General features: G+C 50.0%; 1 protein-coding gene across 1 annotated transcript in view; it reads left to right on the forward strand.

Annotated features, from left to right (window-relative positions):
• LOC144173906 (low-density lipoprotein receptor-related protein 4-like) overlaps positions 1 to 24,852 on the forward strand; it is a 342,322-nt gene that overhangs the window by 101,852 nt on the left and 215,618 nt on the right. The gene's annotated exons all lie outside the window — the stretch shown is intronic.

Genomic DNA, 24,852 nt, shown 5'->3' on the forward strand with positions numbered 1-24,852 from the left:
GTGTGTGTGTGTGTGTGTGTGTGTGTGTGTGTGTGTGTGTGTGTGTGTGTGTGTGTGTGTGTGTGTGTGTGTGTGTGTGTGTGTGTGTGTGTGTGTGTGTGTGTGTGTGTGTGTGTGTGTGTGTGTGTGTGTGTGTGTGTGTGTGTGTGTGTGTGTGTGTGTGTGTGTGTGTGTGTGTGTGTGTGTGTGTGTGTGTGTGTGTGTGTGTGTGTGTGTGTGTGTGTGTGTGTGTGTGTGTGTGTGTGTGTGTGTGTGTGTGTGTGTGTGTGTGTGTGTGTGTGTGTGTGTGTGTGTGTGTGTGTGTGTGTGTGTGTGTGTGTGTGTGTGTGTGTGTGTGTGTGTGTGTGTGTGTGTGTGTGTGTGTGTGTGTGTGTGTGTGTGTGTGTGTGTGTGTGTGTGTGTGTGTGTGTGTGTGTGTGTGTGTGTGTGTGTGTGTGTGTGTGTGTGTGTGTGTGTGGTGTGTGTGTGTGTGTGTGTGTGTGTGTGTGTGTGTGTGTGTGTGTGTGTGTGTGTGTGTGTGTGTGTGTGTGTGTGTGTGTGTGTGTGTGTGTGTGTGTGTGTGTGTGTGTGTGTGTGTGTGTGTGTGTGTGTGTGTGTGTGTGTGTGTGTGTGTGTGTGTGTGTGTGTGTGTGTGTGTGTGTGTGTGTGTGTGTGTGTGTGTGTGTGTGTGTGTGTGTGTGTGTGTGTGTGTGTGTGTGTGTGTGTGTGTGTGTGTGTGTGTGTGTGTGTGTGTGTGTGTGTGTGTGTGTGTGTGTGTGTGTGTGTGTGTGTGTGTGTGTGTGTGTGTGTGTGTGTGTGTGTGTGTGTGTGTGTGTGTGTGTGTGTGTGTGTGTGTGTGTGTGTGTGTGTGTGTGTGTGTGTGTGTGTGTGTGTGTGTGTGTATAGACAGAAAATAAGGGTTGGCAGTCAAGAAAACCTCGGAAAGCAAAGGGGAGGTTGTGGTAGGTCATAGAAACAGATGAAGAATTTTTTGAGTCAGAAAGAAATTGGTGAAAAAATGCCCGCCGGGTGGGATCCGAACCCACGATCTCCAGAATACCGGTCTGGTGCGATAACCACTACGCTACCAGCGGGGCTGTTTCCCCACCAGTTTCTCGGGTGTTTATGTTAACGTATTTTTTGTTTCCTGTACTTGGGGGTGGTAGCCAGCGCCACTTATTTCACCGAGCCCCTCATTTCCCATTTTCTGATTCGCTACATGCTTAGCGAGGGCCTCTGTTCTGGCAGTCTTGGTGCCAAAGGTAGCTTAAGAGGGTTCAACGCTGGTCGACCACCCTCGACATGTCGTAGGCAGTCATGTCACGGCCCGGGGGTTTAAAAGAAGGTCCCCTTCACCCCGTGTAGTCCGAGTGGCGCTGGCTACCACCCCCAAGTACAGAACACAAAAAAAAAATTCCCCCGCACCTCCCCGAAGGGAATCGTGCAGAAATGCGAATGCATTGGGTGCACCGATGAGTGTGTTGCGAGTAATGGCGTAATTAATGACGAGAGTGTGAACGTAATCATTTATTCATCAGCACCTGTTTGTGTTATCGTTGTACCTGACGGCCACAATCACTGCCTTGTGATCGCTAAAGTGCGCGGTCAAAGGGTCTTTGAGAAGCATACGCGCGTCACAGTTTCGCGTAAAGACCAGATGAATGCAACTCCCGTGAATGGTAGTGGGGCACGTGTCGAAGCCGGCAGAGAGACAATGCATAGAGTGCCTGGTCTGCATGTACTCGACCAGCCACTCGCCACTCTTCTTGCGCACGTCAACGTTGAAGTCGCCAACCAAGACTATGGGGTCAGAGGGTTTGGAGCGCACGCGCACACTTTCCATAGCCGCGTCCAGCTGCGCGGCGACGGCGTCTCGAGCGAGGTTGGGCGCGAGTTACACGGTCACCACAAAGACTCTGTCTCCGGTGTACGGAGACGTGTCTCGAACGGGAGACGTGGCAACGGCGTGCGATATCAAGTTCCCATACACGTTAGACACGAGACTAACACCGCAGTACTCGCCGTCCTTGCCGCTTCGAGCAAAGTAGTACTCGTTGACGGCGTCATCAGCCACAGCAGTAGCACTCGGGCAGACACTGCGATCGAGGACGAGGAGTGACGCCTGTCGTTGTTGTCACAGTTCTTCGCTGAAGGGCAAGTAGCGCTTGACGAACACGTCCACACCACCGGCTCGGCGGAGAGATAACACCTGCGGGCGCACGCCGACGGAGCACGACAACCCCCGACTAAGAAATGCATTCGCATTTACGACGACGACGACGACGAAGGCAGAACTACGAGGCGCGCGCTCACGTGCGCTCGCGCTGGAGGAATGCAGGCGCACGCCGGCCAACGGAGCAAGACAACCCCCGGCTAATAAATGCATTCGCATTCAAAAATACGTTAACATAAATACCCGAGAAACTGGTGGGGAAACAGCCCCGCCGGTAGCGTAGTGGTTATCGCACCAGACCGGTATTCTGGAGGTCGTGGGTTCGGATCCCACCCGGCGGGCATTTTTTCACCAATTTCTTTCTGACTCAAAAAATCTTCATCTGTTTCTATGACCTACCACAACCTCCCCTTTGCTTTCCGAGGTTTTCTTAGCTGCCAATCCTTATTTTCTGTCTTATTTCACCGAGCCCCTCATTTCCCATTTTCTGATTCGCTACTTATATATATATATATATATATATATATATATATATATATATATATATGTGTGTGTGTGTGTGTGTGTGTAGCGCTAAAAGGGGCCATTCGGTCAAGGCTGTCACTCATAGTATCTTTTTTAACGCGCAGACGCTACTAAGGCGATGAAACGCGCTGTAGTGGAGGGCTCCGGATTAATCTTGACCACCTCGGGATCTTTAACTTGCGCCGAAATCTCGAACAATCAGAGAAGCGGCCGCCGCGGTCGGGAATCGAACCCGCGTCCTTGGGCTCCGCAGCGCAACGCCTTAGCCACTGATCCACCGTGGCGGCTCTTTCACTCAAAGTAACTGAAAGAAGAAAACTTTGCAATTGGAAAATGGCGATGGTGAGAATGACAGCAAACCTGGGGTCCACTCCAAACGTGCCACTGTACGGGCACGTCATTACCGTGCATAAAATGAACGCGCGTACTACCACACGACAGGCAAATTTCAACAGCGCGTTGATACTGTGAGGTACTCTCAACTTTCTACGTCATAAGCAGCAGTAAATCATTGCGGCGCACACAATACCGGGATATCCGTTCTACATTTCAATGCCAATGCTTTCGCATTCAATACGTCGTAAAGGATACTTAGGCGTCCTCTTTTTTTTTTACAAACCTTTGCACTCTCTTCTGCTGATAACTACCATTTTTTCCAAGCTCCGCTAGGAACCTGCTAGAACACACCGAGCCCCTAAAACAGTTTAAACATCACAACACGTCCGCGCATATTTTCTTATGTTTTATCAATACGAGATCAGACCGTTAGCTATAAACGAAACGAGGTTAGAGCTAGGACAGAAGTTAAGACAGGAACCCCGATGAGTGAATCGCCAACAATGTGTGCCTTGACTAGCATGCACGCATGAATAAACGTTAGGTATAAAAGGCGCAGCTCTTCAATCCTGGAATACCAAACTGGGAGCGGGAAAATGGATCTGGTTGGTGGCGCATAGCTCGAATGACACGAGTAAATGGAGTTGTCCTGTTCCATCGGTGTGAGAGGAAAGCTTCTCCTCAGGCTGTTTTCCGAACCACCGCGCATGGCTGTCACAGTTCGCAGAGCTTCGCACTGCCATCCTTACACGTGCGGCGAACGTCACGCGAAAAGAAATTCCTGCATGGGCGCGCATGTCAAAGGAATGTGGCTGATCGGATGCTGAAAAGCACATTACGACTGCGTGCTTCTCAGGAATTCTTCGGGCAGCGCCAGCCAGTGTTGTTTTCTCGGGCTTTGAAGGCAAACCCTGCCGCACTTCGGTGTGAGTCTTCAATGCAGCGAGAGAAATTTTTTATAGATAGAGAAGTTCAGAGAACAAAAATGCATTCGTTAAACCGTTGCGTCTTGTCGATTGGATTCCAAATACCAAACAAGGCGTCTTCTACAATCTTATAATCTCGAAGCCCTGCGTAACACATTTTTCGCGCAGGATGACGTAAGTCTTCCTGTTTTTCCAGGTGCAGCACGAACTTGTTGGAAAGCTTCCTTATTAGATTTTTCTCTTCCAGAACGACGACGACATCATGCGACTAGTGAACAAGTAGGATTAAGCGGCAAAATAGACCTAGTTCCTAGCGCTGTCTAAAGAATTTTGCGTATGAAGCACCGATGTGTAACAGCTATGATCCCTGTACTTGCGTCAAAATACGACGGGATGTTGTTAGGATTCGCCCCCTCTTTGCTTGAGGTCATTAGGCGAATACGAAATTGCACTCAAAACCAATGTTGAAAAAAACCATATATTCCGCACGAGAAGTCTCGGACACATCGCTGGGCGCCTTACTTGCACTGTTACAAACTTTGGCTGCGCATAAGACCCGCTCTTAAGAAATCAAGTTGCCCTCTAACGTGCCTTTCGCAACCGCTTAACACCTTGAGTGGTCACGTCAAGAAATTCTCATATCAGGGAAAATGTAGTGAAAACAAAGGTGGAAAAAATAGTCGATTCTCTTTTCTTTTCGAAGTCTATGATTGTAGGGCTTTTGTTCAGTTTAAAATATGGTCTCGATGAAGCTAACACCCGAAAAGATCGACAAAAAAGAAACAAATGACATGGTTTATTGTGATTTTCGAGAGAGCAACCGCTAACACTTATCTACATCTGTAGAGTACTCACTCACAGCACAAATCCAGAGTTTCAGGACAGCCATCTGTATTTGCCAGCGTTAATTTCATGGAACGGACATTATTAAGCAGCCAACCCGCTGATCCTGCCATACACAGCGGTATCGACTTCGCCCGGAGCAAAACAAGCGTTCACACCAAAAAACTAGTATCGAGCGAAGGAGTGAAACAAGATGAAACAGGCCGCTATCCGCGAATCAATATCGGCTCTGGTGAATGAATGGCCAGCGCGACAGAAAGAGCCCTTGGAAACCAAAGCAATCATGTTAAAACTTGCACGTTTCGCGGTAACTGTAAATACAAAAGGAGAAGATTATGTGTTGAGGCAATAAATCGAAATTCCAATGAATCTCAGGCTTAATCAAGAAAAAAAAAGGGACATTTGAGCGCTGAAAGCAGAGAAACAGAAAGAGGAAAAAAGCACAATTTCATAAATGGCGAATGTTAACAATCGACGAGAAGCCGAGAAAAGGTTGCCACGTCGAAGATTAAAGACGAAGGCAGACCCACGTACGCAAACGAGCGTGTACGTAGACACAACGTAGAAAGAGAGAGATCGAGTATAGGGTCGCGAGCAGCCACTTTGACAAATTGAAGTCAGCTCTGCTGGGACTCCGACCTTCGAACGCAGCGCTGCAGGCTGTCAGCGGAGACGACACATCCATTAGGGCTGCGGAGCGCGCACGTTTGGCCCGACGAACCGGTGTCTCTTCCCCGTTCGGAACTTCCCCATTGTGAACACGGCAGAGTCGCGCAAGCGCAAAGAACGCGCGGTAATATGCTAGATGGGGCGTCGACCTAATCGACTGTGGTGCGCACGTTCGTCCGACTTTTCAATGTAGTCTCTCCGAGATAACCTGGTATGCGCGTAGTCTAGGCAGCAACGTGCATTCGCTGGGCGAATCGACGGCTATGCTATTACGACTGGCGTGCGCGCTATAGCATGTCCGATACGTATACGCGCATCGGTCCTGCAGGGACATCGAAGCGTAGACGCGATCGGTAGCTGCGCGCGTATAGGCCTGTCAGAATCGTGCGCACAGGCTGATGGTCCCAGGCGATCGTGCTGCTCCCTGTCGTAAAAATGGGCCCGGGAAAAGCTCGAGTGCAAGCGAGGCATCGGTCGTCACGCTCGCTTTCCCCCCACGTACAAATGTGTCGCGCCAAGCGTTCGGGATGACTCCGGTGCGGAACGTGGCCGGGAGGTGGAGACTCAGATTATGCCCGAGCTGGCGCCTGGTGGAGAAAGCGTATAGAGAGACACGTCGACCTCGAGTCGCTTTTTATAGTCGACATCAAAACACGGAGTGGGTTCGTAAAGTTGTTGATTGAGGCTATCATGGGACGAAATGAAATGATGGAACCTGAACTGTGTTTGTGGATGCGACTACATCAAACTCTCTGTTAAATGACAGCACGGGCGGATTTTTAATGCAATGAATTTTTGCTACCCCAAGACAAGCCAGCGGTTTCCTCCAAAATCTTGTTTTGTGGACGGGCGCGTGCGATTAGAAACAGTCTCCGCACAAGAATCCGTAACCGATGAGAATGATGCCGCGCTAACGCAATTTGTTTTGGTCTTGAATAAAAGCGCTTTATTTTGATGTCACAGCCAATGCAGTTACGCAGACTAGACGGCATGTGAATGGCTTTCCACCATTTACAATCGCTTTGTGGTGAAGCCTTGCGCACGCAAGTGTCGGTGAAGGAAATGGCAATATTTCGATATTTGGCGCGCAATTAACGTGCCGCTAAAAAGAAGAGAAAATTACCAGGGTGGGATCACCATGACGCTGCTCTTCAGTCACATATGCCACGCATTGGCTATCTGTCACTCGTAGAAGATACCAACGGGCAGGGTCGTGGTGACCTTCCGAAATGCTCCCTTGGAGACCCACAACCTTACCAAAATTGACCGTTAGGTTGCATTTAGTTTACCAAACTTAAAACTTTAAATCGAACTCGATTGAATCCGAAAACGCAGCCGGTGAGGTCACTCCTGCGTGCCCAGGCTGCCCACCTATTTACGAACAGCACGCTTTTCTGGACACGGGCCAGCAATCTTCGAGCGGAGATATCCTGCGCGTCTTTTCTTTTTTATATGAAGTCGTTCATCCGATCGTGGGAGGAACAGCGGTTGGCCCAGATACGTTTCCTGAAAGCCCGCAACTATATATCGCCTCTCGTTTCAGATTTCTCCGTGAAAGGGACACGACCATTCGAGGCGGGCGCGAAGCCTTTCCTCTATACCGGCCGGGCAACGCAACGCGGTCCCTCACAGCCAGCACTCGGCCGCTTGGCGAGGGCGCAAAGCGAAACCCTCTCACTCCGCCGCGGAGAGCGATGAATGCGAGTAACTGTGTGCGGCTTCCTCGGGCCTCGTCCAATCGCCCAGCACGGAAAGGATGGGGCGGTGGGCGATCTCGCTCCTAATAAGAGAGAAGATGAGCAAATGTCTGGCATTCTTGGAGCTACAGGCGCGGGGGAGCGGTGGGCCATGGTGGTGTTCTGCCCTCGCCCATCTCCCCGGATGGAGCAACGGAGGAAAAAGATCCCTCCTTCCATCCCGGTCCTCTTCCTCATCCTCCGTCTGATCCCCGTGGTCCCAATGCACCGACGAGCCTTGACGCCCCCGAAGACGACGACGAGATGAACACTTGAATGGCCTGTGTTCCCCGTCCTGACGAGCATAGCCGAGTTAACGTTGTGCTGATTAGCCTGCCAGATGAATGCTTCCGCGAGCCTCTTCTATTTCGCTCCGGCTCCTCGGGGAAGCTGCCTCGCTAGCGAGTGCGGCTCCCTCTCTCGAGGAAAAAGGGAGGAAAAAGAGCGCGGCCTGAGCAGCGGCACTCTTGTTTCGCCGCTGTCTCTTCGTTGCCGCCTAGCCGAGAGGACGCCGAGGGACCTACGCGGAACAATCATCTCGTTACGAGCTCCTCTAGACAACAGGGACGCCTTCCCCTTGGAATTATTTCTCACTCTGCGAGAGGGCCCGGTGTTCCAGCAGAGCCCCGTCCACCCTCTGCTCTCTCGCGCACTGATAACGGTGATTACCGACAACGTTGTCGTTGTAAGCCCCTTCTTCTTGCGGTGGGTTACTGTGTTCTCGAAGCCGAGACCCGCCTTCCTCGCAGGCCTTTGCTTGAGCAGGCAAGGGCGGGGCTTTCAATCGGCCGATAGTAGGGCGCGTGTTTGCGCCTTTGCAGGGCGTGATTGCGGTCCATCGTTGAGCACGCCTTTCGTTCACTTCTGGGGCCCCCACGGCCGGCCTCCGCGGCCGGGTCCATCAAACACGCGGGTGTTTGTTTGCACGGGCGCCTTTGACAAACTATTCCTCGGGGCCGCTTTGCTTCGCCGGTCGATAAGTCAATCAATAAATCAAGCCGGGTGCGAGAACGGCACATTCGTTTATTCGCCCGGTTTTTCCTCGTCGTAGCTACTTTCTTGCCATTTTCGCGTTTCTTTTCCTGCTCTTTCTGCGCGCAGCAATTCTTCGCTAGCGCATCCAGTTCAATCCTATGCAAGCGCTTTTTTTTCTGTCCCGTGGCATTTCCTGTGTGGCAACAGCAAAATTTGGATGCAAAAACTCCAAGCTTCCCTCTATGCTTAAGCGCGTGAATGGGAAACTTCGTTCGAGCATGCGACTGGCGTACGCCTTTTTAATAAAGAACGTACCGAGCCCATCGACCACAGTAAGAGAGCAGAAGGCTAGACATAACCATGAGCCCTCAAAATTGGCTAATTGGAATGGCAGACAGTTAGGCGTGTTAAGTCTGTGACAGACCGGGGACCATACGTCATCTTCTATGAGAATGTCCCCGTTTTCCCGTTTTTCATCTGCAAGAAGGCAACTCTCCTCAACTTCACGGAAGCTCGATTCTCGGCTGCCGTTCTCTGAGGAGAAAATCCTGGGCCACTGGCCTTCACCGTCATCTACGCACAAGGCGACAAAAGCGCTCCTGTGCTTCCTAAACAAAGCACTTGCACAGAAGACTGTAGCACAAAAGACTACTCTCTATGAAGTCAATGAACTCTATCGTCTATAGTGTCGTAACGCCGCACCTCTTTATGCTCTGTCCATACGTTCCCCTTGTTTTGCTGTTTTCACTAGGCCACAGCCTGGTTGACATTCCTGCCTTTCCTTAACCTTGATTCCTTCCTTCCTTCCTTCCTCAAAATTGGCCCAGCAATTCTGCCACCGTCGCACTCACACCGACTATGCATATAAAAGATGCACTTCGTTGTATTAAATTTCCCAACGGTGTTCTATCTAGACTGCCATCCCACCACCAGCAATGTGCCCTAACTGGTGGGCTACACTCTGAGGTACCACTGGGTCATCACTAGGTCGTGACCAGTGAGCCTTCAGAATTATGTAGCAAACTTTGCTGGACTTGTGCGTATTTTTCCGAACACGAGTAAACGCGTACCTGCAAATATTTTCTCAGTGTTACGAGACCAGCGCCTCCGATTTCAGCGAAATTCTCCCGATACCCGAAAACGTCCGCTCTCATTTTAGGTGTAGAGTCGAAAACGAAAACCGCATAAAGATATTTACGAATATCACGTTCCGACGTTCCAATGTACCTGGGCATCGTCAAAGAACATGTCTATGCTTTTATCTCTCGCTTCTTCCGTTTCAACCGAAGTGACCGAGACATGCATTAGGCGTTCTATATTCAAACTTCTCCTGGCCTACGCTTCATAAGGTCTCTTCAATATACGTGTCTCACCTTTTGGTCCCGTGAAGAGCAAAATTTCCCAGTGAATTGTCAAGACACCTCTTGTCCATTTCGAGCTTCGAGCCGCTTCGCCTCGGGGCGTCTATTCTGACGAGAGATAAAGGAAAGCGAGGAACGAAAATAAGGGCGCTTTTAGATCACACGAATCGCGCTGAAGCAGTAGAAGAATTAAGGCAGAGAGCGTCGCTCCCCTCTTCCGTCCTGCGTTGCTTTCGGGGAGCCACGTGATTTCACTCCGCGACCCGCGATTTCCGGGATGAAAGCTGCGTCGGATCTGCTCTTCGAAAATGCGCCAAGAAAAGCGACGAGCAGTCCAGCACTTACAAAATAAAATAGAAGGGGAATAGATTGACGCGAACACAGAGGGAAGGGCTGTAGGTAGTTGCGACTGCAGGAGGGAAGTAGAAGAACAGCGGCTGAGCGTTTCCAACGGTGTCCCGGTAGGGCGCCCCAACGATTGTAGCCGAGTTCGGACGGTGCGGGATGACTTCGAAGGACGCCGTCCCTCGCGTTAGACGTCACCGTTCAAAGAAGGCCCCGTACGTGCCTCATTTGCCGGAACAAAGAGAATAGGTGGGGAAAGTTTGCGCGGGAAATTGACTAATACGTCGTTTATAGCAAGCTCGACACGTACGATGCGCTTGCGGGAAGATGACGGTTAGGCGGTAGCTTGTGTGGCTTCGCGCGTTAGCGCAGACGCTACTAGAGGTGGCCAGCCAAAGCGCTCGTTGGATTGCGAGACCGTCCTGCTGTTTCCATGACGACGACACTGGCGACCCGCGCTCCGCTTGTCTTCCCCGGTCTCTTTCTCTGTGTTTGTTCGGGGTAGGGCACCAGCGACATCGCGGCTTATTCGACGAGCCGCAGTATGACTGCGCGCTGCGGAGCGGCAAATGAAAAAGAGGAAAGCGCTTTCCACGTTGGGTTGTAATATTTTCGCATTTATCCCCCGCTCTGCGGAGGAGCCTTTTCTCGTTCCGGACCTCTGGATGAGGTCCTGGCAGCGTCCCATTATGCTTCCTCTGCGCTTTTTTCTCCATTTTTCTCGCGTACCACTTGAAAATCGCGTTGGCGACTGGAAGAGGAACACGACGACTTGGGCGGAGAGAAAAGCCAACGTCTTCTGTGCATTTCATGCACCCTCGGTCCGAAATCTAAGGCAAAGAACCTCGAGTGGAACTAAAAGTGCGCCGGCGTGGAGAACGCAGCCGGAGAAGAACACATCGTTTGAGTTCAATGTAACCATCTTTCTTATTCTTTTTTTTTTGGGGGGGGGGATGGAGGGGGAAGCAGATTCTCGAAAGATTTTTAATATGCAACAGAAAGTAAGGTTAGCACGATTTTCATTTGGCCGGTTCAACTGAGCTAAATTTATTTTTATTTGTGAACAAATGCGGAGTGGCCACAGAAATAAGAGGAATGAAATCTTAGCAAAAAGCTCTCAAGGCAAGCTTTGAGAGTTCAAGGCAATCTGATAACGTCAACTCATACACATGTGGTGGGCCGACGTTACCTTCATTGGTACATTAAGCATCATTTGTATTGCGTACGTACTCCTTGCTCTTGTTCCTCACCGTAGTTCCGCGAAGTTACACTTTATGCTTGTCCGCAAAGTGGACAGTTAGACAAGACATGTCCGGACGACACCCTCGGCACCGGGATTTTTCTTCACAGAAACTTTTAAAGCGAAAGCTTTCTTAGTGGGGCCGGTGGCGTCCTGCAAAAAATACTACTGAATTTCTCACTAGACCGGTTGGTCGACGGAAAAGCTCTGATAAGACCTCTGGACATGCGGCGCGTGCGTGGAACCGGGCTTCCATTGTGTCATATTAGTTACTTGGAAATCGGGAAAAATGAACGGTTCTAGATAAGACAATACGCGCATCCATCAATCGTATATCTTTATCTCATAAACCACGTATCGGTATGAATTAAGATTGTTCGTTGATGTGTTTACTTAGTGGGCGAGAAATCGTCGCATGGATTCGTTCTTTGTTATCGATTGGGTGTTTGAAGGTTTGACGATCGGTGGGACGCACTTTTAGCTTCCGTGCTTCTCTCAACTTATTTTAGGAAGTGATTGTAATTTTCTTAAAGATGGCGTCCACTCAATGTGCTACAAACACGTGTTCGCGTGGTCCCCAACTGTGAAGGCTGCCTTATAGCGAAAGGCAGTAGGCGCGGTCACTCGGGGCAGCAATTTGTGCGTTTTGGCGGCTCCTTGGACGCACAACTTCTGCAAGCGTGGGCCGGGACGTATTCAAAAGCGAAACTGAGCAGTGCCGCGTTTTTTTCTCGCTTCTTAGCCCCACGGCACTTTCCTTCGCGGTATTCCCTCCCCGGCTTTCTTGTTTGTAAGCTCATTTCACTGATTCTCGACGTTCTATTTCCTTCCTTCGCACGACGCGCACCGAGTTATGGGAAGACGTTCAGCTTTCTCAGCAGCCTGGGGCAATGTCTTTAAAGAGCCCAGTTAACCAAAAGAAAGGAGGCAACTCCAAACCAAGACGATGGCATAAATTTCAGAAAGACGGCGTTTCTGTTTTCTTGCTAAGCCATGAAAAGCCATTACGGTTCCCATGATTCCTCGCTCCCTCCCATTCCTTCCTTTCCTTCCTAATAGTTTTGTTTTTTACGCTTACTGAAGCGAACGTGTTCCCCTTTTTCTTAAATATTTTTCGCGGACACTTTCGAGGCACCCCGGGGGTGGGTTTTCGCTCTTCTGTATTCCGGGCACACACTCTACAAGTCTCGATTGTTTCGCGCTCGTATTTCAAGAAATGCGTGATTTATTTCCTCTCCTTTGCTTCTCCGTCGTTTTCACCCATCGCTTGAGTTTTATGCATACACTCCTAAGAAAAATTAACATCCGCACAGCAAAAAAAAGACAAATTTAAGGCCGACTCGAGCAAGCGGCTGACAAGTTTTGCTTTGAAGAAAATAAGAAAAGACGCGCGCTAGGAGCAAGACAAGCCCGTACGGAACGCGAATGAAGGTTCGGAGCTGTTGTTTCAAAAGCAAACAATTTATGAGCGTCTTCTTGAATGATACAAAACAAAGTAGGCGAGGTCAGTGGCCCTCTTTGCCGGCATACTTTAGGAGGCTTCGCTCGTTCATTTATACTCATTCTAAGCAGCAGCACCTCCCCCCCCCCCCCCCCTCAAGACACTGTCGCTGTCGGAGTTTGGCGAGCTTGGTCATTACGTAACACACAACAGTGGCCCGAAACAAACAAAAACAGCTTCAAAGGCAGGGGAGCTAGTATCACAGATAAAGCAGGATTAGATTGCTGCGTAGACTTGTTAAGTCATTCTTTATTCGTTGCTGATTTATTTCGCCTCTCTCCTTTCTTATTTTATACAACCTGCTTCATTTATCCCTAAACTTTTCTTTGTGTGGGGAACTACAGAATGGGGATTGCTTGATACGTGCGGTTATGTCAACTTTTTTTTTTCTGAAAACGGTTCATTCTATTTCACAACACAGTCTTCATTACGGGCTACAGACTTAGTGTACCGATTCACAGTGATAGAAAATAGCCGTATTTCTTGCGCTGGCTATTTTCTATCACCATGAACCAATACCAACTCGCCCAGCCTGCCATATTAGGAAAAGTCCACTGCAGCAAAATATGCATTGATGGCGTGGATGCCATCTTCATTGTTCCCAACCTTTCTCTAGCCGAGCCCGGTTTTCAAACTTTCTGGCAAGAAGAACTTAAACGATACCGAATCCGGAAAATATGGACGGTAAGGAACCAAATCAAACCCAAATTAATGAATGTTTTTTAGATGCAGAGCATCTCATGCTCGGGGCTGTGTCCCTCCCTCGTTTGTCGTCCGCACTGTACTGCGCATGCGCGTTTCCTCAGCCCCGTCAGGGTTTGGGCTGACGTCAGCCCAGTCCACTATAAAAAGAAATATTTAGGCGGCGCCCGGTTTCGATCCCACGACTCTCTCGCTAGCAACGGGAGGTACGTCGCGCTCTTCCCACTGCGCTGCAAACCGAGACGGGAGCATGTGCTACGAACGCGCCTTATGTCCTTCACGCATTCAAGCTACGTCAAGAAGCTACTGATACAACGAAGGCACGCGAAGCTGAACGTCAACGGAAACGACGAACTGAAAACTAATGGGAACTTCAGTGTACCCCATGGCTGCTTCTTACACCATTACACCATCTTCCCCTACGCGAAGATGGTGTAATTTTTTTATTGCGACGGTGTGTTTTTGGGGCGATGAGTAGTTAAAAAATATTTTCTTTAGCAGAAAGCAGAGTGTCTGTATTTTAGTTATTTTTTTTTTTCTCTGTTCTTCAAGCGGTCCAACAACATCGAATAATGTTCGCCCATTTGCCATTCTGCAAGTAGCCGAAATACTATACTTCGTCTTCCCCGAAAAACGGAGGCCATCATCTTCCTACCCTACAAAATAATCCTCGCTTTTCTGAAGCACTTTCACGTCTCAGTTGACTGATTTAACTGGTACTTCGACGCAGGGGTGTAGTGGTGAATCTGTACATTTCCTCCATGGTGAGGAACCTATATGCAACAGTCCTGGGGGTTGCGACTAGCATTGCCAAACACTGCGTGAAAACGTGCTTTCGTGCGAACTTTACTCCACCGTCAACTGTCGCGGCACCCATCGCGCTTCCCCCTTCCCCTTCCTTCCCTTCTCCCTGTGATAATTATTGCGTGAATTTTTTTGCGTGACATCCGAACTACCGACTTCAAGTGGGCGTCCGGCACGTTCCTCACCTTCTGTAGATGTCAGCCGAGAGTCTAAATTCATTAATCCAGAAACAAACACTCTTGAGCGCTGGTGCACTGTCCCGGGAACATTATCCAATTTGGCCATAACGTGTGCAGCACCCGCTGAAAAAAAATTCCGAAACGGTCGCCCCACGGTGGCATGAACTACAGGGACAGCTGCTCAGGTACAGTTTCGTGACTGCAGGGATTCCATAAGGGCAATATATAATGTATAAAAGGGCGTTTTAAGATAACGTGGCTGCAACCAACGCATGCTGGCATAAGCCTGTTTAAGTAACCGAACAAGAGCCTTCGTGTATTGGACGAATGCGTCTAATAACATTCGTGCCGGCGGAATTCGCCGACATACCAAACACCGAAACTTTTTTTAAGTGGAAGCTTTATTAGTGGGACCGATGGCGTCCTGTCAAAAAACCAATGCATTTACCTATAGTCCGGTTGGTCTACCGAAAAGCTCCTATAAGATCTTTGGAGGAACGGGGCGTGCGTAAAACCGGGGTCCCATTGTGTCGCAATGTTTATTTGAAAATCGCGAAAAAGGAACGGCTGTAGGTAAAGCAATACACGCATCGATCATCAAAAGAGACTAATAGTATACCTTTATCTTATACACCACATACTGGCATACATTTCGATCGTTCGGCGGTGCGTTCACTTAGTGCGCGAAAACTCGTCGTATGGGTTCATTCTTCGCTTGCGATTTGGGCCCGTGGAGGTTCGACGATCGATTTGACGCTCCTTCAGAGAAGGTTGGACGCACTTCTAGCGAAGGTTCTGACGCAGTTTAGTTGCTGGAATGCTCTCGCGCTTCCCTCAAACTTCCTTTAGGAAAGGGTGGTAATTTTTTTAAGGAAGGTTCAGTTCAAGGTTACGCTAATAGAATTTTTCTAATAATGAACCACTCCATTTGCAGTTGCTTCGAAAACATAATGATCAGAAAATGTTAACAGCAAGGCCATCTCTTTCCATCAAGCTGCATAAGCCCATAACTTTGTAAGAAATGTATGAGTGAGGTTCGTCATTGCGAGCAAGCATATCCTATAGTCTTTGGCAAGCCAGTCAAGTCTTGTCTTATAGAGGAACGAAGATCTTGTGAATCCTTACTAGCTCGTTTAGGCGCCATCAGCACGAATAGTTTAGCAAGTAAACGTGAATGGATCGGCGTGAACGCGTCCCAGACATTCGAACTATCCATCAATTGACGCCCTTTTCACCCTTCTATCGCAGCCAGTTGCTCATCCATAAAAGATGGTTGAAATCAGAAAAAGCGCTTCTTATAAGTTAAAAATGCCTGACAAGGAATAACAGTAGCTCAAAGAGAGTTTCTCAACATAACTTCGAAAAAGTTACCAAGCCAAAGCATTAAAAACCGGTGACAGCACAGCGGTCGCTATCGTGGCACAACAGAAAATTTAGAAAAATAAGGAACTTTAAACCCCTAAGGATGCGACGCAGGACAGAAGTCAATTTCTCAGCTTTCCCGGTGAGTGAGAGAATTCTGAGCGTAGTTAATATTCCTTCCAATTTATCGAAACTAATTCGAAGCTCCAGGGCCCCTAGGAGAAGCCCTCGCTGATTTCTCGAGGGATCTTGCTCGCGATTCTCGGCTGTCGTAGGGCATCTTCGCAAAGTGAAATACATCTAGCGACAACGTCAGCTCCCTGCTCCCGGATTCCAGGCACGCGAAGTTGACCTACACGTTCGCTTTTGCGCGCCTTAAAATTTTTTTTGTAAGTTAGCGTCCTCTTTATGCGTCATCACACTTCATTTGAAATCGCCAAAAAAGAAAACTGATTTTTTTTTCTTTGGGCGGGCAGCGATGGTGTCAGACGGGACGTGGGACGAAACGAAATGGGAAAAGTAACCGCGTCAGGAGCACAAACTCTTGAGAAACTTTGGGGAAACGCTTTCTGAGTGCAATATTGAAAGGCCTGGCGTGCACATGCCCGCCAGCCACGTTAAATGTGCAGACGTTTTGCGCTATACCTTACACGGTTGGTCTTTCCTCGTACATTTTGTTCACCGATGTAAATTAAAATGTCGGATCTGGGCTTCTTTAGGTAGACTCTGGCCAGAAATATAAAGACGGAGCAAGTATTTACAACGATTTAAGGACATCATCTGCCATTGGCAAAGTGGCAGTCTCTGTAAAGGAGTCGCGCGAAGGATTGAGAAGTAAGGTTTGTCGCCCTTTGTGTTTTCAGTTAAAAGATACGGTAGTGCAACATTTCGGGCACCGTGGTGGCAGCCTGGTCGCTTTAATCTTCTCCCGTTTTTGTCACTCGCCACTGCTCTTCAAAGCGAAGCTCTCTGTGCCTCATAGATGGCGTTCCATGTCGCGCCAAAATGTTCGGCAGAAAAGCCAGCTGTTTCACAAAGCGGTGATGATTATAAGCGAAGGCACATCAAGCGCCTCAAGAAAAAAAAAAACGCTTCCCGTGGTTGGAATCGAACCTGTGTCCCTCGTGTTATGAAGCCGACATCAATTTAATTGCGCCATCCCGACACGGTTGAAGCAGCTTCACGTTCTAACCATATTTCTTTTTTTCTTGTAATCTCACGCCCCCCTTTGCTAAACAATCCGTCGGTGAACTCATCCAGCTCACGGGTTGCATTGAATTTTACAGCATATACGCGAATTCTCCTCCTCTCTACCCGCCACTCGACAAAAACTGCTGTGGACCACGATTACGGACGCAGAAAGTATTCGCGTTCGTACGCAGCGATCGGCTGAGAGTAGCGCAATCTGTGTTTATCGTTACCCAATTGTTTCATCAAATAATGCCTACAGCAACAATGGAAACACGCATTCGCGCAACCTCGTATTACACTTCTTTGATCCTCTCCCAAGGCCTCTTGCATCCAAGCAATATTTGGGACTAGGGAAACGCCATGCAAAGCAAGGAAAACTCAGCAAGGGAGGCTGCTGGGACGTTTTTCAATATCCTGAATACCAGCGCGCATCATCGATCAGCCGAAACGTGAGAAATTGCGGGGCCGCTGGAAATTGCAAACCGCAGCCAGACGTCGATGCCGAAAGGTGCAGAAAAATAAGGCGAACTGGCAACAGCCAGCGATGCCGCCGCACATTTGAGCAGGCAACCGAAATCTACGTGCCCCAGTAGATGAATTCAAACTTTGCGCGCATTTTAACCAACAAAGCTGCTGCGATGGCTGGATGCCTCTGTTGAGTGGTATTGTATTGATTGAACTTAGCCGACCCGTTTCGCTGGGTGGCTCCCTATTACTGGCTTTCCAGGATCAATCTACCGTGGTTACAAATCCGCACAGAGGCAATCATGCGTGCAAGTCTGCTAACTTGTTTCTGTTCTGCTCGCAGCCATGAAATTCATGTGGAAAATGTGAACTACGGGATTTGAACGGCCTTGGCGAGGGTTAAAAATACTGGTAAGACCGGTGTAGGAAAAAACGAAATCACAACGACAAATCCACAAAATCACAAGAATAATTTCAGCAACAAGATCAGACAAACAAGAATCGAAGGAAAACCTCAATTAAACGAGCACGCTTTTCATTTCCATTGCATCTGTGCGCGGCCACGAAATGATTGTTATGTCTTTTTTCTTGGCAAGGTTTATTTTTAAACAGCTACGCTTATCATTGAAATAACACTTTAGTTAAGGCGCTATTTTGTGTCTAAGAGTCGTGGTGTAGCAGTTCATTGGAATAATCACAAACGATAGCTTTAGTTTCACAGAGATTACATTCGTAAAACGCCTGGAAAAAATGGCCGCGTATCTGCTCGTTTCGTTGCAAATGTCGACGAAAGATAATAGTCAACTGGCGCCCCTGCCATGTAAACACCTCCTTTTTCTTTCCCGCTCCCGTCTCATGCTGTTCCTCTCCCGTCTCGTTCCTCCCAAGATAAGACGCTAGAGGTTTGCTCAAGTCAGTTTAAATTCACCGCGTTCTACTGCTCCAGGCCTGGTGCCTCGATGCCAGCGCTGTCGCACGGCGGAGACGCGCGTAATCTGAAGCACCCTACTACAATGTTTATAGAACCACATTGCCCTGCTCCACGAGCATTTCAAGCGGAACGCTGAACCTATAGTTCACCCTTTCGTTACTGCTGCCTTTCAATTTTTTAAAATTCAGTCAGAAGGTATATGGTCGCAGGCAACAGCAGACGATGATTTTCTACATTTGAGGTAGTATTTCATTTGATATCGCAAAAACCAAGCATCCATGAATTTTTTAATAAAAGAACACCGCACATATCACGTATGTATTGATTTTCTGCCTCACATTTGCGTAATGTTTCGCTCTTGTTCAACAATGTTGACAAGTATGAAGATTGCCACTGGACTTAGATAAGGAGGAAGACGAAGAGTTACCGCTGAGCTCAGTTCGATCGTCTCTCTCTGGTATTTTCGTCTTACTGGGCATTTGTTGAACCTGTCATCAAGTTACGTAGTATTTTAAGCGCCGCATATGCTCCCTGCGACGGGCGCGGCTTTGTGTTTGCCGCCGTCGACGTCACTGACGAGACAACCGCCTGATGGACCATCAGGTTCAGGCATCGAGTCGGGATCCCCGGCCGCTTCGCTGTTCGCCCCCTCTTCAGAACCACCTGCACCTACTACAAGCCCCTGCAGCACCCATCTTGGGTCCTCCGGGTCGTCGCTTCCCCCGGGACCAGTGAGTCCTGTACTGAATCCCTCTGATTAACCTATGCCAGATGACATGCATGGATGACATGTCAGAACTGACTGGCTCTGCCTCCGAAACTGTCATCTACGCTCATGACTCCACTCCGTTAGCTGAGCAAACGGAGCCGTTTCAGCCTGTGCAGCCCCCAAAGCGCCGCCGTGTGTATAAACGTTCATACAGGCCACTTGATCTCAGCACAATCCCGAACCCCTTGAGGCATGGCGTCGTCGTAGTCATAAAGCCAGTCGATGCCTCCAAAATCATTACGTGGTACAATCCCCTTGCTGTCAAAGACGGATTGGAATCTGGCTCCAAATGGCGTGCTGCAAGTGCGTCCAAACTATCGCCTCAACCTTCTCGCGATTGACACACGCAATGCCGACGCCACCGAGCGTCTGTTGAAAATATCTTCTATTGCTGGAATCTCCGTGGAGGCATACGAGCCACGGCCCAGCAACTGCGGCGTGGGTGTGATCAGGGGAGTCGCCAAGGACCTCTCGGATCCTGCGATTCTCAACGCGTTGCGCCTCAGAGTACCAGTCAAGTCCGCTCGAACACTTGGAAAGCTTCGGAAAGCGTCCAAATCGTGTTCTCCACAGAAACTATACCTGAGTACGTCGTAATCGGTTACACTTGCTACTGTGTGTATGATTACGTGGAAACACCTCGGCAATGCAAAAAATGCCAGCGCTTCGGACACGTGGCAGAAGTATGCAAACTTTCGCTTCGGTGTTCCAAGTGCGGTGACAGTCACGATCGTGCATCCTGTTCTGCCGACAAGCTAAAGTGCCCTAATTGTAGCAAAACGCAGGAATCCACATTTCTTCACAGCTCCGTCCGCCGCCATCAGAAGGCGATTTTGAAACTCAAGGCCGCAAACCATGTTGACTACAAGTCAACAAAATTCCACCCTGCTAGAGCGGCGTCGCGCTGGCCGCAAAGAATACTCGGTAAAGACAGAACAGACCCCTGCGAGTCTCATCTCCACCAACGTCGGTGAGGACTTCCCGGCTCTACCTGTCCTGCGGCGCGAGCCGCAGTAGCAGCATTCTGCTGCAGAAGCTCTGCCAGAGCGGGATCCAAGAGTAACCCCCGCGTCTTCTTCAAAAGATGCGTCGTCGCCTGCATGGACAGCAGCGCCTCATCCACCACCAGCTAGGACTCCTACACCAGCGGCACGGTCCTCAAAATCTGTTCGTCGGGCCGCGCCTGATTCGTCACCAAGACTCCTACTCCGGCTGCACGGTCTTCGAACTCTGCTCGCCGGGCGTCTATGCCAGCGCAGCATGCGAGTGATCGAAGCACCGAGGGCTGGCGTTCTGTGCTGTCCTCTCTCGTGGAGGCTGTTCATATCTTTCTAGCCCCCCTCACTTCCCCACTAGCCGTGGCGCTCTTGACTCTTCTGAACTTTGTCTCTCCTTTCCTTGCACAATGGCGGTAGCTGCTACGACTCGTGTGGTGACAGCCCCCAGAGATAACGAAATTCGTGACAAAGCGACAGTTTTCCAGTGGAATGCCTGCGGACTCAAACAGCGTCTTTCGGATCTACGTAAACTCGCACTAATGCGCGAATTCCCCGTGATTGCTACTTCAGAATCACGATTGTCGAGGGATATACGCCTCTCCAGGTACACAGTTGCGCAGTCGACAACTGGCGTAGAAATATCAAGTTTTAGTAGCTCTGACAAACGACCTCACCACAGTGGTGCATAGCTTACCACCGGACGCATGGAATGAATACGTGGCAGCAACTGTGCGGGGCGCTGTTTTCTCTTTCACAATAATTGCTGCTTACATTCCGCCTGGAGTGACACTGAATGCAAACCGCCTAGAAAGCATCATCAGCGCCACACCAGGTCCGACCATTTTGACTGGGGATTTCAACGCTCACCATCCCTCCTGGGGCAGTATAAAAACGACAGCCTAAGGGCGGCGCCTCCTTGACACTGCTAAAATGCACGGTATGTGTGTCGTCAACACTGGAGAGCCAACGTTTTTCCGGAGCAAGATATCCAGCGCGCTTGACGTCACGGTCGTGTCGTCGCAACTTATTGCTAGGACGAACTGGACAGCGGACATTGAAGGGCATGGCAGTGACCACGTGCCGACCTACATTTCAGTGGATGGTGTTGCGACCGTGTCATCCCACCGCTGACACCAGTGTTGCAACCGGGCGGGGGCACCCACTCTGATCTCCGTGGCCTCCGACATACGAGTGGTAGCGTGTATGGTGCGAGCGGCCAGCCGCTGTTGCAGCCGTGAAGAAGTCCAGAAGCAGTAGGCTAACGTAACTGTTTACTTCATAGCGAGAGGTGAGCCGAAGCCAAAAAAAAACAATGCCCTGACGGGCGAGGTACGCGACCGCATGGATTCGCTGCTCAGACCGGAATGAATTTCAGCGCCTGGGCTGCTTCTATTTATACCCAAAAGCAGCAACGGTCAAAACGCCAAGTAGCAACACGCCACGAACGTCACAGACACACACAACGCTCTTTCCACAGTTCGTGAGTCATCGATGGCCTTGGCGCACGTGGAGTCCGAGAGAGGGGAGAGAGTGTCCTTCAAACATGCTGAGACATGCCTCGCCGGGCCGGCAACCGTCGAAGTTTGAAGCGCGTTGAAAGCGAGGCGACTGGGCGTGGCATGTTGAGGCGTGACTCACCGACGTGCTGGTACCTGACGGCTGGGGCACACGTCCGAGAAGCATGCCTGGGCGCGCCGTCGAATGTTGATCGCGCCGATAGCGAAGCGTCTGAGCCGGGCATGTCGAGGCGTGACTCACCGACACGCTGGCGCCCAACGGCTGCGGCGCACGTGGTGGCTTCGCACGTGATGGCTGATGCGGGAAAATACGGCGGCGTTGGCCGATTCGTAACAATGGCCTTACGGGTATTCGCTCACAGCGTGTAATTCGCTGCCCGAACTGGGAAGGGTTCACAACCGTGCTGGAGGAGTGTGCGGACTCAGTGAGCTCATATGAGTCCTTCGTGGAAACAATGTCAAGAGCTCGCAAGTCGAACACCAAGGTGCTAAGGTTGCCACATAAGTACAGTGCTGCTGACTCAGAGTTCGAGAGGCTTCGAGCAGTGCGTCGACGAGCAGAAAGTCGAGCCCGTCGGACGCAAGCCCCTGAGGATCTCCGAGCTTCCAGGCGTGCTCAGAGGGCAGTCCAGAGGCACATAGACAAGCTTTCCAAGCGCGAATGGGAGTCCTTCTGCTCGAAGCTGGACCCGAGGAAGCCACTTTCCAGAATATGGCACCTGGTTCGGAGCCTGCGGACCCCACCCAAACACGACTGATCTACACGTTGCGAACGCCTTCTGTAGGAAAATTACCATGGCGCTGACACCTGTGCTACCATCATCTTCGCCCCCGAGTGAGGATCCGCCAGAGTTGTCTCTTCCAGTGGACATACAACCCTGTCCCATTTGGCTCCTCCTCAACATTTTTAATGGCTCTTGGGAGAATGGCCATCTAAAGCCAAAATGGAAACACGCTCGCATTGCACCACTTCTCAAGCCGGTGAAAATTCCAACTGCCATCGATTCCTACCGTCGTATTGCCCTCCTGAGCTGTGTAGGCAAGCTGATGGAGAAGATGGTGCTTTATAGCTTGGACTGTGATCTGACAGTCACAAATGTATACCCGCCATAGTTGTCTGGTTTCCGCAAAGGTCGCAGCAGCATTGATAATGCCATCGCGCTTGCAACCAGCATTAAACAAGCCAAGTATAGGCGAAACATCATCATTGCCGTGTTCCTGGACATCAAATCAGCCTATGACTGCGTAGCGCATGAAGCTATTCGCTCGGCTATGAAATCTTCCGGTATTTCCGGTATCGGAGGCCGGATGTATGCATGGTTATGAGACTACTTTTCCGATAGGTACGTCTACATGTCAACAGACAGCGGCGACTCAGCACCATACAGAGTGACCCAAGGTGTTCCTCATGGAGGGGTGATAAGCCCCACGCTGTTAAACATCTCCATGATAGGCCTGGAGAAATGCTTGCCGCAGTCTCCCTGGACGCGGACGATATACGCATATGGAGCTCTGGCTGTAACAGGCGTGTGCTACGGTACAGACTGCAGCGAGCAATCGGCTCCATTGCAGCGTTCTTGGCAGTACGAGGATTGGAAATCTCGGCAAGCAAATGTGCTGCGTTGGCTTTTACGAAGCGGGACCTCACGCACTACGGGCTCGCTGTTGGAGGCAATGTCATCCCATACGTTTCCAACCATAAGTTTCTGGGGGTGACATTCGACAGGCCGCTCACCTGGTCACCTCGTGTCCGCCATCTCAAGGAGAAGCTCTCATCAATCGGCCGTATATTCCGTATGCTTCCAGTAACTCTGGAGGTTGCTCTGTTAACTCTCTCCTTCGGCTATACGAAACGCTCTGCGTTGGTTTGATACGTTACAGCATCCCTGTATTGGTTCCTCTCTCTAAAGGAACGATCAATTAAGGCTCTAGAGTCCATGCAAGCCCAGATCTTGAGGACCTGCATTGGTGTCCCGAGAACTATTTCGACTGTGGGAACACTGACGGAGTGCCGACGCCTGTAACCCTTGGCTCTCGGCGCGCAGGAGCTTCTTCGCGTGCGGCTTCGGATTGTGGCAAGGCAATGCGGATTGTGGCAAGGCAATGTGATAACCCCTTAGCGCCAAGTTCGGTCCCTGAAGTGCGCGACTTCCTGTCGCATCATTACCAGCCGCCAGCTCTTTCTCTGCATCCGCCCTGGATAATCCCAACCATGAAAATAGTGACCACAGTGCCAGGAATTTCAAGCAATGAGCATATTCCGCCTGCCGCACTGCGGTTTTTGCCCTTGAATATATCCACCACACATACGGAGTACACACACATTTGTACACCGACGGATCGGTGTCATCCACATCATCCACTGTCGTGGTGTGGATACCTTCATCTCGCACCACCCTCAGTGCCATTCTCAGCCACAAAACCTCATGTACGGCTACCGAACTCGCAGCTCTGCGGCTGGCTTTGGCTCATATCATCGAGCAGCCTGCACGCGTGTGGGCCATCTTCACGGACTCTCTGGCTGCACTGCAATGTTCGGCGTCTTTGCCGAAAGATCAGCTTGTGCTTGATGTACATGCTTTGCACCTTCAATCTCTGCAGGCGCGTCATCAAATAACACTCCAGTGAGTTCCTGCCCATTGCGGTGTAACTGGAAATGTGAAGGCGGACGCTGCTGCATTCATAGCGCATAACAAACGTGGACCACAAGTACCTGTACCATTTTCTCGGAAAGATGATCCAGCACTTGCATCCAGCGTGGCATGGTGCGTGCAGCGTTCGATTTGGACAGACGCATCCCATCATTACGCGCCCCTCCACTCTATCGACCTGCACTGTAACTTTAGCATGCCACCTGAAATATCCAAGCATAATGAAGCAGTACCCCACCGTATGTGGTTGAACGTTGCATACACGTGACACTACTGCTACAAAATCAACCAGTCCACCTCACCACTGTGCCCAGAGTGTGATGTGCGTGAAGATCTGAAACCTAATATGTGACTGTGCGCGATTTAGTACGCGAAGAGTGTGTCTTGCAGCGTCTCTGGGCCGGCCACCCTCCGTAGGGCTAGAACTGAGGGACGTACTAGGTCCATGGAATTCTTCCAAACGTGCCTGTCGTGCCACAAAATCTTTATTGACCTACCTTAAAGCCACAAGTCTTGATCAGACTTCGTAAATAGTTCAAATCATGTGTGTTCTTCTTCATCATTATAATCATCATTGTCACTGCATTCATGTGGCGTAGCAAGCCAGGCGGCTTAGCTCGGCTGACATCGCCAGACTCATTAAAGATTGTTCTCTCTCTCTCTCCCACTGGACT

The sequence above is a fragment of the Haemaphysalis longicornis genome, unplaced genomic scaffold (assembly GCF_048455015.1).
Source record: "Haemaphysalis longicornis isolate Haplotype H1 unplaced genomic scaffold, Haemaphysalis longicornis Haplotype H1 scaffold_3, whole genome shotgun sequence".
Classification (NCBI taxonomy): domain Eukaryota; kingdom Metazoa; phylum Arthropoda; class Arachnida; order Ixodida; family Ixodidae; genus Haemaphysalis; species Haemaphysalis longicornis.